General features: G+C 41.6%; 1 non-coding gene and 1 pseudogene across 1 annotated transcript; both read left to right on the top strand.

Moving 5' to 3' along the window:
- The first annotated feature begins 362 nt into the window (after positions 1 to 362).
- On the top strand, positions 363 to 489 carry LOC115064151. Its single transcript, XR_003844005.1, has one exon. It is a non-coding gene; the product is annotated as a small nucleolar RNA SNORA17 (small nucleolar RNA).
- A 3,145-nt stretch (positions 490 to 3,634) lies between these two features.
- On the top strand, positions 3,635 to 4,978 carry LOC110321915 (annotated as a pseudogene).
- Positions 4,979 to 12,588: the final 7,610 nt, after the last annotated feature.

Here is a 12,588-nt window from a genome sequence, read left to right as displayed (position 1 = left end):
TTCCCAGGTTCATCAACCACATATGGGAAAACAAGTTACAATAATCCCAGACATACACCATCACATCAAGGCTGGACAAGGCAATCCAGTAGGAGAAAAGGGGACCCACAAATAGGCAATTTCATAAGAAAAGACAAAAAACCAGGATAGCTTTAAAACAAAAAAGAACCTATACAATAAAAGATTTTTCAGAGGCATCACTGTCCCTGATCTCAAGTTGCACCACAGAGCTGTAGTAATAAATAGTGCATCATATTGCCATAAAAACAGACACTTTGATCAATAGAATTGAGTCGAAGACCTAGACATAAACTCACACTCCTGTGGATACCTGATTTTTTTTTTAAATAAACCATAAACAGCTTGCCCCTAGAAACATTGCAGGGGTGGCTGTTGTGTCACATGAGCATCAGCAGGTGGCAGAGAAGAGAGAGGCTACACTCAATATTCTGACCTATGCATATTCTGAATGATTAGTGGACTAACGTTCTCCAAAACAAGCAAGCCTGAGATAACCACCAGTTGAGCACCCTGGGGCCTAGGTAGGAAGCTAGGCTGAGAGAACCACATGCCTCACAGGCCTGGTTGGGAGTGATGGTGGGTTTGCAGGAAGGGATAGGCAGACCACGCCCAAGATGACCCCTACCTATTGCCATAATACATGAACATAACACAGGAGACTATTTCTGAGATGACCTCAGACACTCAGAAAACCTAGCTGCCACTTAGAGGAGCAAGCAACTGGTGGAGAAACAGAAGGATGTGGGCATGATGAAAAGAGGCAGAACTGGAGACTTGAGGGTAGTAAGGAACAGCCAGATGTGAGTAGCCAATGATGATACCTGGGACCATGGTGGGGGTCTTGGTCTGTGCTGCCACTGGAGACCCAAGTACATGACCCTGCAGTAGCAGGGGTCTGTTATCAGCAATGGCCAGGTGAATATCCCTGGTCTGGGCTGCTGCCCAGGGACATGTGGATATCTAAGGGGTGTGCAAAATTCGCTCCACCTCTCACTTGGACATCATGGGAGACCTAGCCCTGGGAGGTGGGAGGATGAGAGTAGGAGAATTGACCCCACCCCTAGCCAGCTACAGTACTTGGGAGAGTGGGCCCCGCACACTGCTGGAATTGCAGACAAGCTAATCCCTGAGGATATGAACGTGGGAGATATGGCTCTACCCCTTGTCTCCTATGTGATGGCTTGGACAAGGCAGATAGAACTTTCTTCCTGCTTACCTCTCACACTGTGGTACACCAGAGACCTAGCCCTCAGGTCATGAGAGCAGAAGGGTTGTTCCTGTCCCTCACCTGCTGCAGCACTCAGGAGAGCAGGCCCTGCACCTCACCTGGGCAGCACAGTAGAGCTGGCCCTGGATATGAGGGTTACGGGTGAGCCACCCCAAGGGTGAGTGTGAGAGAGTTGGCCCTGTAACTTGTCTACCATGCAGTGACATGGGCAAGAAAGAGATGTCTTGACATCGATGGTAGGCACAAGAGTTGATCCTGAGGTCATCAGAGCAGGAGAGCTAGCCCTGCCCCTTACCTGCCATAGCACCTGGAGGAGCAGACCCTGCACATCCCCTTGCAGCACAGTAGAGCTGGTCCTGGATGTGGGGTTGCTGGTGAGCCAGACCCAAGAGCATGGGGGTGGGAGAGCAGGGAGGCTGACCATCTCAGATACCTCTCAGGCTCAGATTCAAGGCTTTGAATTGGCCCACCCAACATCCACACCATCCATGAACTGTTAGAGTGTATGAAGGGGCTAGTCCTACAGATCCAAAGCTACAGGAACTCCATGACACAGGGCAACAACAGGATATTTGAGAGGAGTCCCTGTGAGGATCCAATATCGATAGAATAGCAGAAGCCAGGGGCCTTGTACCAGATCAAGTCATTGTAATGAACATTTGAAAGTAAAGAAGTGTGGACAATACTCTGTGACACACTATGCCACACTACAGCTTCCACATGTTGGGGGGAAGTTGCAAGGGTAGAGGGCAGGTATGAGGGGAGGGTAAGATGAGTAGGATTGGGGTGCATGATGTGAAATTCACACAATGGAAAAAAGAAAGCATCTTCAACAAATGGTGCTGGTCTAACTGGATGGTAGTATGAAGAAGAAAGCAAATAGACTCATACCTGTAATCACCTTGCACAATCTCATGTCAAAGTAGACCAAAGACTTCAACATAAAATCAAAAACACTAAACCTAATAGAACAGAAAGTGGGGGATAGCCTTGAACTCATTGACACAGAACATCCTAAACAGAACACCAATAGCACAACACTAATATCATTAATTAATAAATGGGACCTCATGAAACAGAAAAGGTCTTGTAAGGCAAAGGATACCATCAATAGGACAAAATGGCAGCCCATAGAATGGGAAAGTATCTTTACTAATTCCATATCTGACAGAGGGCTAATATCCAAAATACATAAAGAACTCAAGAAGTCAACTAACTATATAATCTCAATAAACTCAATAAACTCAACAAACTAAATAATCCATTTAAAAAAATGGGTCACAGATCTAAACAGAATTCTCAGCAGAGGAAACTCAAATATCTGAGAAACACTTAAAGAAATGTTCAACATCTTTAGCCATCAGGGAAATGCAAATCAAAATGACTTTCTGGTTCCATCTTAACACCTGTCAGAATGGCTAAGATCTGTTGTTCTCTTTTATTTCCAAATGAAAGTAATATTGCTGAGAAAATATGGGAAAAGGTACTAGAACTGAATATGTATGTGTAGAGGACAAAAAAGAGAAAGAAAAATCACATGAAAAGCAAGTCATATATTTTGGGTTGTGAGCCTAACCTTTAAGGGCTGAGCTATCTCTCCAACTTGCAAGTCACTTTCTCACTGACACAAGCTCTGTGTTGGCCAGCCTGGGGTTGTCATGGAGATCAGACTTTATTCTCATTGATGTTTCTGGGTGAGGAAGACTGATAGCTTAAGCATTAGAAAGAAGAATACAGGATGACTTGCATGTGTGTTTGTGCAGGGCAGGGTGTGTGTGTGTGTGTGTGTGTGTGTGTGTGTGTGTGTGTGTATGTGTGAAAACCCTAGAGGTAGATCTACATAAGAAACAGAGAGAGGAGGATGTAAGAACTGATCAGAGTCATACCTAAGATGAACATTTTGCCTGCAGAATGGATGCTGGCCTGGAGACGGCTTAGCAGCAGTCATCTGAGTGAAAGATGGTGGTCTGCTTTTGAGCAGAGGCACTGAGAATGAGAGGATTGGAGTGTGCAGAGAATCTGGAGCTAAACAAAAAGTCAGAAGATTTAGGGATGTATCACATGACTCTAGTGTATATAATCTCACAAATGAGGGAGTTATTCTTAAAGACAAGGAACACAAGAATGGGAATATATTTGCAGAAGACAGGGAGAATGGTCATTTAAAAGTATTGTTTCTTGATTTTTGAATTAATGGCCTATAGGTTATTATTCATTTACTTAATTTTCAGTTGCATATACGGACCAAAATTTCAGAAAATATTTGGGTCAGACAAGCAGGTTTAAAAGTAACAAGCTTAATAAAATTAATAATAAATGTACCCCCAAACTCACTTGCTGTCAGAAGGCTGGTGATATAAAAACCACTGCTAATTCAAAGCCAAAATGGGAAAGGAAATGACTCATATCATTGTTGTTATTGGACACATAGATTCAGGCAAGTCCATTGTGACTTGTCCTCTCTTATACAAATGTAGTGGAGTCAACAAAGTGGCTGCCCAGATGGGAAAAGGCACTATCCAGTATGTTTGGGTCCTGGACTAACTGAAAGCTGAGAGAGAGCATGGTATCACCATTGACATCTCCTTGTGGAAATCTGAGACCAGCAAATCTGTGTGACTATCATTGATGCCCCAGGACACAGAGACTTTATAAAAACATGACTTTCATGCACAGCTTAGGTTGACTGTGCTGTTCTGGTTGTTGCTACTGGTGTTGGTGAACTTGAAGCTTGTATCGCCAAGAATGGCCAGACCTATGAGCGTATGCTTTGGCTTATACTCAATATGTGAAATAGGTCCTTTTTAGTGGCAGCAAAATGGATCCCACTGAACCATCCTACAGCCGGAAGATATATGAATAAATTGTTAAGGGAGTCAGTGCCTACATTAAGGAAATTGGCTACAATCCTGACACTTTAGCATTTGTGCCAATTTTTGGTTGGAAAGGTGACAGCATGTTGGAGTCAAGGGCTTAATAGTCCATGGATCAAGAGATGGAAAGTCATCCAGAGATGGTTGTCCCAGTGGGATGACAGTGCTGGGAGCTTTGTATTGTATCTGCCCAATAACTCATTAAACTGACAAGCCTTTGAGACTGCTCCTCCATGATGTCTATAAAATAAGTGGTATTGGTACTGTTTCTGTGGGTAGTGTGGAGACTGGTGTTCTCAAACCTGTCATGGTGGTTCCCTTTGTTTCACTCGCTGTCACAGCAGAAGCAAATTCTGCTTAAATGCACCACAAAGCTTTGAGTTAAGCTCTTCCTGGGGATGTGGGCTTCATTGTAAAGAATGTGTCTGTCAAAGATGTTAGATGTAATAACATTGCTAGTGACAGCTAAAATGACCCATCAATGGAAGCTGCTGGTTTTATTGCTCAGGTGACTATCCTGAACCATCTGGGTCAAATCAATGATGGCCATACCATTGGACTGGATTGTCAGAGAGCTAATACAGTTGCAATCTTGCTGAGCTTAAAGAAAAGATTTTCATTCTGGTAAGAAACTGGAAGATGGCCCTTTATTCTTCAAATCTGGTGATGTGCCCATTGTTGATATGGTCCCAGGCAAGCCCATGTGTTGAGTGTTTCTCTGACTATCCTCCACTGAGTCATTTCTGATGCTCACGACATGAGGCAGACAGTTGCTGTGGGTGGCATCAAAGCTGTGGACAAGAAGGCTGCTGGAGCTGGCACCAAGTCTGCTCAGAAAGCTCGGAAGGCTAAATGAACATTATCTTTAGCACCTGGCATCCCAATCTGAATCAGTGGTGGAAGAATGGTCTCAGAATTGTTTGTCTCAAATGGCCATGTTAAGTTTAATAGTAAAAAACTGGTTAATGACACAATGCACTGTAAAACCTTTAGAAGTCAAGGAGACTGTTTTGTGGACTACTTTGTGTGTGTGTGTGTGTGTGTGTGTGTGTGTGTGTGTGTGTGTGTGTGTGTAAGTCTTAACTTACTAGTTTTCAAAATCAGTACTTTTTAATGAAAATAACTTGACAAAAAAATCTATCACAGAATTTTGAGACTCACTAAAACAAGTTCAATGAGAAAACACTACCACCACCACCAAAAAAAAAAAGTTGAGGTCTTAATACACATAGGCATTGCTTTATGAATGATGTGTTCATTATGTCTTTCCTCATAGCTGTCTTGTGTGGTAGCCATCACAACTTGTGGATGTGAGTGTTGAAGTTTAGTAGAATTAATGAAGGACTGAGCTACATAGCCAGTGGTTAGTAAACCTTAGGACTTAGCTTATGTGGTCTTACTCCACAGTGTACCCATTACCTAGAAGGTCACTGAAGTCATGAAAGTAAGGAATATCTCTACAAGTTTATAAATAGTAATGTGCTAAGAGGGTCCAGCACAAAGCATGGAATCCACCAGTACGAAATGACAGACAGGGGCTAAAAGAAAAACTTGAGACACAGGAAGGCTGTAAAGTAGTGTGAAATTTAAATAGCATCTTTTTAAAAGAAAAAATAAACAACGCTAAGCCTATGTCTTTTGGGGTGGCTGTCTTTGCCAATTTATATTGAAATAGAAAAAAGTCATTTAGATTAGGTTACCTATGAACACCAGAAATTCATTCGTCACAATTTTGGGGGCTAGAATATCCAAGAGCAAAGGCAAATTCACCATTTGATAACGCTCTGCTCTATGCACACCATCTTATTTCTACCCCCTACTCTTTCTCCATGCATTTCCTTCCTGCCTCCACCTCTTAAGTTCTGGAATTACAGTCATCCATCACCATCCTGGCTTCTTCATGATATCTTTGTTGGTCTTCTCATAGCAAAGAAGTAAATGATCCACCCGAGCCTCCCTTAATAAGAGCTCAAACAAACAAACTATATTGATGAGGGCAGGAATCTCAGGATTTCATCATTGTTTCAGGAGACCACATCTCTTAATGCCATTGCATTGAAGAATAAGTTTCAACATATAGATTGTGTGTGTGTGTGTGTGTGTGTGTGTGTGAGAGAGAGAGAGAGAGAGAGAGAGAGAGAGAGAGAGAGAGAGAGAGAATAGCAGAGGTTGGTAAGAAATGATTAGTAGTTACCATGAGCTAGGTGATGATGAAGTAATTGTGAGCACAGTGGGTCTTCAATGGAATAGTAGGAGCAGAGGCCAGATTTCAGCAGTATTGGCTGTGTGGTGGGGAAAGAAAGAGACAGGAGTTGAGATTACTTCCTTGAGAAGTTTTCTTCCAAGAGGAGAACAGAGAAAAGCGTGGAAATTGACTGACACAAGAAATCAAAGAGGACTTCTAAAATTTTTTTTATTATTATTATTTTCTTTATTTACATTACAAATGCTATCCCGAAAGTTCCCTATACTCCCCCCCCGCCCCTGCTTTCCTACCCACCCACTCCCACTACTTGGCCCAGGCCTTCCCTTGTGCTGGGTCATATAAAGTTTGCAAGACCAAGGGGCCTCTCTTCCCAGTGATGGCCGATTAGGCCATCTTCTGCCACATATGCAGCTAGAGACACAAGCTCAGGGGGTACTGGTTAGTTCATATTGTTTTTCCACCTACAGGGTTGTAGCCCCCTTCAGCTCCTTGGGTACTTTCTCTAGCTCCTCCATTGGGGACCCTGTGTTCCATCCAATAGCTGGCTGTGAGCATCCACTTCGGTGTTTGCGAGGCACTGGCATAGCCTCACAAGAGGCTGCTATATCAGGGTCCCTTCAGCAGAATCTTGCTGGCATGAGCATTAGTATCTAGGTTTGGTGGCTGATGATGGGATGGATTCCCNGATAGGGTAGTCTCTGGATAGTCCATCCTTTCATCTTAGCTCTAAATTTTGTCTCTGTACCTATATCCTTTCATGAGTATTTTGTTCCTTATTCTAAGGAGGAATGACTTCTAAAATTTTTAAGGATGAGTTTTAAAACTGAGGTCTATAATGATATAACCACAAATTATTAATATTAACTGGTTGGTAAAAGGGAGATTGAAAATAGAGCAGTCATATTGTCATAAGAATCTTGGAAAAGGAGTATTGTCATAAGAATCTTAGAAAATGGAGAAGGGACACAATCTATAAAGGAGAGTCAGCTATACGTAGGATAAAGAGTTATTTTTGTCATTGTCCTAGAAAAGAAGAAGACAATGGCAAAGAACAAGTTGAGTGAGCAAACTTATCTAATTAGTTCAGGAATTTGATGGGAGCTCCATCAAATTGTCTCACTTCACCCATTTTCTCTATGAGATGGGAGGGAAGACAATTTTCAGACAATAAGGGAAACATGCTTCCAGGGAGAAGCATCATGGAGGTGTAAAATATCCCTTCCAGGCCATGGGGTAGAAGATGTGACTAGATACAGTGTCTACAGGTATTGTAAGGACCAAGACGTCATTCTAAATAACCCCCTTACCAATGATTGTTATAAGGACAATTGTGTGGTGTAACTTCAAAAAACTAGAGTGGTTCCTAAGACATGTAAGATTATCTTGATTCTGAAATGACAATGAAGTGATAGGTGGTTGATTTCTATCTAGGACTGAACTCCTGGTTGCTAGAGATGCTTAATGAACTAGCCTAACACGAGTAAGACATGTAAGGATGTAGGTATAAGAAAGACAGTCTTTGGCTGTCAATAATATAATTATATGATGACTCTGCTTATTTTATGAGATAATCACATTTCCATTCTGTTTATTAAGCAAGACAGGGAAAATGTGACATAATAGCCATGGGAGATGTTAACTAAGTCCTGTTTGAGGTGAAAAACACTGCAGTCCTAAGGTGGAAAGGAAAGGGAGCCATCCAAGTATGATGATAGATATGGCTTATATATCAGAAAACTAACACACTCATGTCCTGATAGACCCAAAGAATTTGAAGAAGCAATGTCTTGGGAGTGAAAGAGCGACCAGGATGGAGAAATAAGAAAGACATGTAGAAGCAAACTCATTCACATAACCCCAGAGTTTTCTAATTCTTCTATTTAAGGGTCAAATGGACTCTCTAGCAACTGATTACTCCTACAAAGAAATTATTATAGGATCCTGTCTGCAGATGTGGAGCAGGTAGGAACCCTATTGTTTCTCAAACAAGGAAGAAGAGTGGCATGCTCCTGAGAATATTTGTGAAGAGATCTGCTTCATCAGGGAGCTAGAAATTGTATCTTTTTCACAACCTGAAATCCTATGTCAACTGGGAAGATGGTAATTAGCAAGGCACACTATGGTTCATTTCTACAAAGTGTGGAAGAGCATGAGCTTGATTCACAGACACTGCCACACAGAGTGGTTTCTGTGAAGCAGACAGACCACTTTATGTGCGGCATTTGCTTTTAATGGAAAAATCTGGGCTATGGCATTCACTGTCTCAGTACCTGACTGATCCTACCCTCCCCAGATTTTTGCCAGTGCCATTTTTATAACAAGTTATTCTTTTTAGAAACAATGTCCAATGTTTTATTCATACTTTTTTGTGAAATGATGAATGTTGGGCTAAGAGGGAAGTTGTGCTCTATTTTTTGAGTAGGCCATTGGATTGTTTGTTCTGACACACATCAAATGTGTCTTTCAGCTTGGACAGCTCCTTTTAATTGGCACTTCTTAAACCCACTTCTTCTCTTAGAACTTTTTGAATTGTAAGATTTGTAAATAGGACATGTCGTCTACACAGACAAAAATCGCTCAATACACTTTACTGAGTAATCTGGCTTTTCTCCAGATTAATGTTGTAAAGGAGTGTAATCCTTTTTCTTTTTAGTGATCTTTTTTACTTACCACATCCTGGGCGATTTATACCTTGGTGGTATAAAATCTTCCCTGTGGTATATTGTGCTCAATGTCTTTGTCCATGTCCTTATTCAGCACCTCAGTGATCTGGTAATAAAGAAGTATAGATACTACCTGGTCTCAGCTCCTCCAAATGAAAATATTCTCAGCGCTATCTTCTCTAGGGTGGAAACCCTTCCCAAGTGCATTTATGGAGACAGGAATACCTGAGCTCTAAAGATAGAAATACCTGGAGCTGAAGACAAAGCAGTATGATTGATGAATACTTGGGTTTAGGGTGATACTCTAGTGCTCTTATCACTGGCCAGAAACATACTCTTGGCCACACCCACAGTTCACCAATGGACAAGCAAGTCCAAGTCCTTATGTGCCCAAAGGCACATGGACACATGGAGGCCGAAAGGCTCCAAAATTTGTATTAAGCAGAATCAATAACCCTTTCAGAAGCAACATAAATTAGTCACTGAAGAAAAATTGAAAGTAGAAACAGATAAAACCAAGTTGTTTTAGTTTGCTTGGGATTCCACAACAAAATCACTTATCCTGGATGACTTACATGGCATGAATTTATTTTTACACAACTCTAGAGGTTAGGAAGTCCATGTTCAGTGTGCTATCTACTTAAATCCTGGCCTACAGAGGGCTATGTTCTCATTCTTCTGATGTGATCTCTTTTTGGTGAATGTGCCCAGAGATAGTAAACTAGCTGTGTGTCTTCATATAGGAACACTAACCATATCAGAATTGGGTCCCCACACTTCCAAATATCTTAATACTTGATTTCCTCTTTAGGGCCCTGCATTAATTCCTTTCCTCCTCATTCTGACAAAACCACTGACTAAAGCACTTTAAAGTTTATTTTGACTTCTAATTTCCCAGGACACAATCCATCATGGTGCAGAAGGCATGGTGATAGAAATAGCCCCTTCCGCTGGCTGGAGTGTGTGATAAATGTTAGCAAATTACAGAAAAGACACCTCAGGTGAGGACCAAGAATAAACTTGGATGTTGAAGGTCTGGCCCTAGTGACATGTATCTGTCTTTGTGCTTTATAGTCTTCTAAAACAATGTCACCAGCTGGGGACCAGGTATTCAAATACAAGAACCTACAGAGAACATTTCAAACCATAACTAGCCCTACTTCCAAATAAAACCATATTGAAAGTCAGAGCTTCTACCTATGGATTTTGAGGGATCCTTTGAGCAAACATCCAGCCCATGGCATGAATATCAATTGCAGATGAAATTTCAGTAGCCAGGAGGACTGACTAAATGTACAAAATATTCTCACAACAAATTGCTGTACTGTAGTTCAATTCTAATTCTTATTTGGGCTTGAAAGAAAAGGAACTACTATCAGAATTTAAGAGAATTCAAACCCAGAGGGAAAATATGGACAAGAAACTGATTTCCCAGGAACATCGTAAGTCACTGATGAGTGGTGCTAAGTCCTGGGAAGTAAGATTAAGTGTTTGCTGCCCACTGGGAAGCAGAAGGAAAGCCTTATGGGTAGATCTGTGACAGTCCACTGTGAAAAGAGGACAGAAAATCTTTGCCCAGTGGGTTAGAGAAGGATGAGGAAATGTAATATCCATCTATGAGAGAAACAGATTTCTACAAAAAAACTGTTGCTTTGATTCTGCCTCCCAGACTGGCATATCCAACCGCACAGTGAAAAATTCCAAGCAGAGAAATTACAGCAAAACTTTTCTAAGCCATAAGCATCCCTGGGTCCTCAACAGAATGAGACAGAAGTTACTCCTTAAGGAATCGGCTTAATTCCATGGGAAATTGCTTGGCATTTCATCATCTAAGACAGAAATACTTTAATATGTTGTTTGTGGGGATTTTTCTACACATATTACACATCCATATCTATATGTCTGTCCATGCATCTCATCGCCACCTTAATCATTTTACTTGTGGAAAGCAACATTCTCTGCAGGGGAGATGTATCAAAAACAAACAAGAAGAAGAAGAAGAAGAAGAAGAAGAAGAAGAAGAAGAAGAAGAAGAAGAAGAAGAAGAAGAAGAAGAAGAAGAAGANAGAAGAAGAAGAAGAAGAAGAAGAAGAAGAAGAAGAAGAAGAAGAAGAAGAAGAAGAAGAAGAAGAAGAAGAAGAAGAAGAAGAAGAAGAAGCAAAAGCAGAATTTAGGGAAAGATAAGCCATGAAAATATGGCTCAATAAGCTAGCCAAGATGACATAGTGATACTCTGTCTCCAAACCAAACAAGCAAGCCAACCAATGACAAAAAGCAAATAATGGGGTTGCCCTAGAGAGTTGTCATTGTATAAAACCATTTCCATTTGATTGACTTATACAGTTTGTGTCTCTGAGCAAAGAGATTTCCAGACCTGCTCACCCCTTCACGTTAATGCCTCCTGGTTAGCTCCTTCAGCTCTAATTAACGTCAGCGGAGTATTGTTTTCTCCAGAGCATCCTGTGGGAACGCATCAAAGGCACGAAACAGCTGCAGGTTGCTTGGATGAATTCAGTGTCAATATGTCTCTTGCAAGTGGCCTAATAAGGACAGGGTGAGCAGCAGAGATGCCAGTTTGCTGGAAAGGAGGTGCAGTTTCTTTTCTGAGTTCTGACGAGTTACTTAGGAGATCTTCTAGCCCTCCGCTAGAAATGCCCAGCCTTTCCTGGGACAGGTGGACAACTTTCTGCTTCCAGAAATAGCTGGCTTTATTTTATTTCTGTAATACTTTGGTGAAAGCTAGCTACTTCCTTCCCTTTCTGGTAGGTTCTCTGTAGTTGAGGACACACTCCAAAGGAAAAAAAAAATGGGCCGGAAATGTTAAGATACAAGGTTTTAATCATAAAATTATTTTCAAGAATCCCACAGAACCTCTGTAGTGTTGAACCCAGGCCTGCAGGCTCATAGAACTGACTGCCTTGTCCAATTGTAAAGTGAGAGATGAGAATAGCCAAACCCTAATGTTGGCTGGACACACCAAGCCTGTTTACTGAGCATGTGGCACACATTCCTCACATGCATCAGTATTTCTCATCCGCCTCCCCTTTCTTAACACATAGGAGACTTGTTTCTCATCCCTCTTGAGAGGTAGGCAGAACCATATGACCCAACAGTGGGGCTGTTGCAGGAGCCAGAATGTGACTGTTCTGGAGTAAAGTTGCAAATGTGTCACGGAAACACTCTCTGAGGAGTCCAACTCCAGGTTAAAATCCTCGGTGTGACAAAAAAGCTCAGAATCATATGGCAAATACAAAAGCCACGTGACGGTAAGAAGAAGCTGGCTTCATTGCATCAGTCATGGTACACAGCGTTTTCATTCTTTGGAAGAAGTTGTATTTAAAGACCAGGTTCCTCTTTCCCTCCCACTGCCTATCTAGGCTTCCATTGAAAGCATCCAAAAAAGCATAGGGTATTGAAGATCTTTTTCTTCACTCTGACTCAATGCTTTCTCACTCTTTGACTACCTCCACCCATCTTTTAGTCCCCAGGTATGTGCTAGGAATTTTTCTCGGATCCTTTCCCAAAGCTCTGCACCTTGAACTATGATGCATATCACCTGATCCTTACCTGGAATTCATCCCTGCTTTAAGAAATTAA

The sequence above is a fragment of the Mus pahari genome, chromosome 5 (assembly GCF_900095145.1).
Source record: "Mus pahari chromosome 5, PAHARI_EIJ_v1.1, whole genome shotgun sequence".
NCBI lineage: Eukaryota > Metazoa > Chordata > Mammalia > Rodentia > Muridae > Mus > Mus pahari.
The sequence above is the reverse complement of the archived record's forward strand: the minus strand, read 5'-3'. Positions and strand labels throughout refer to the sequence as shown.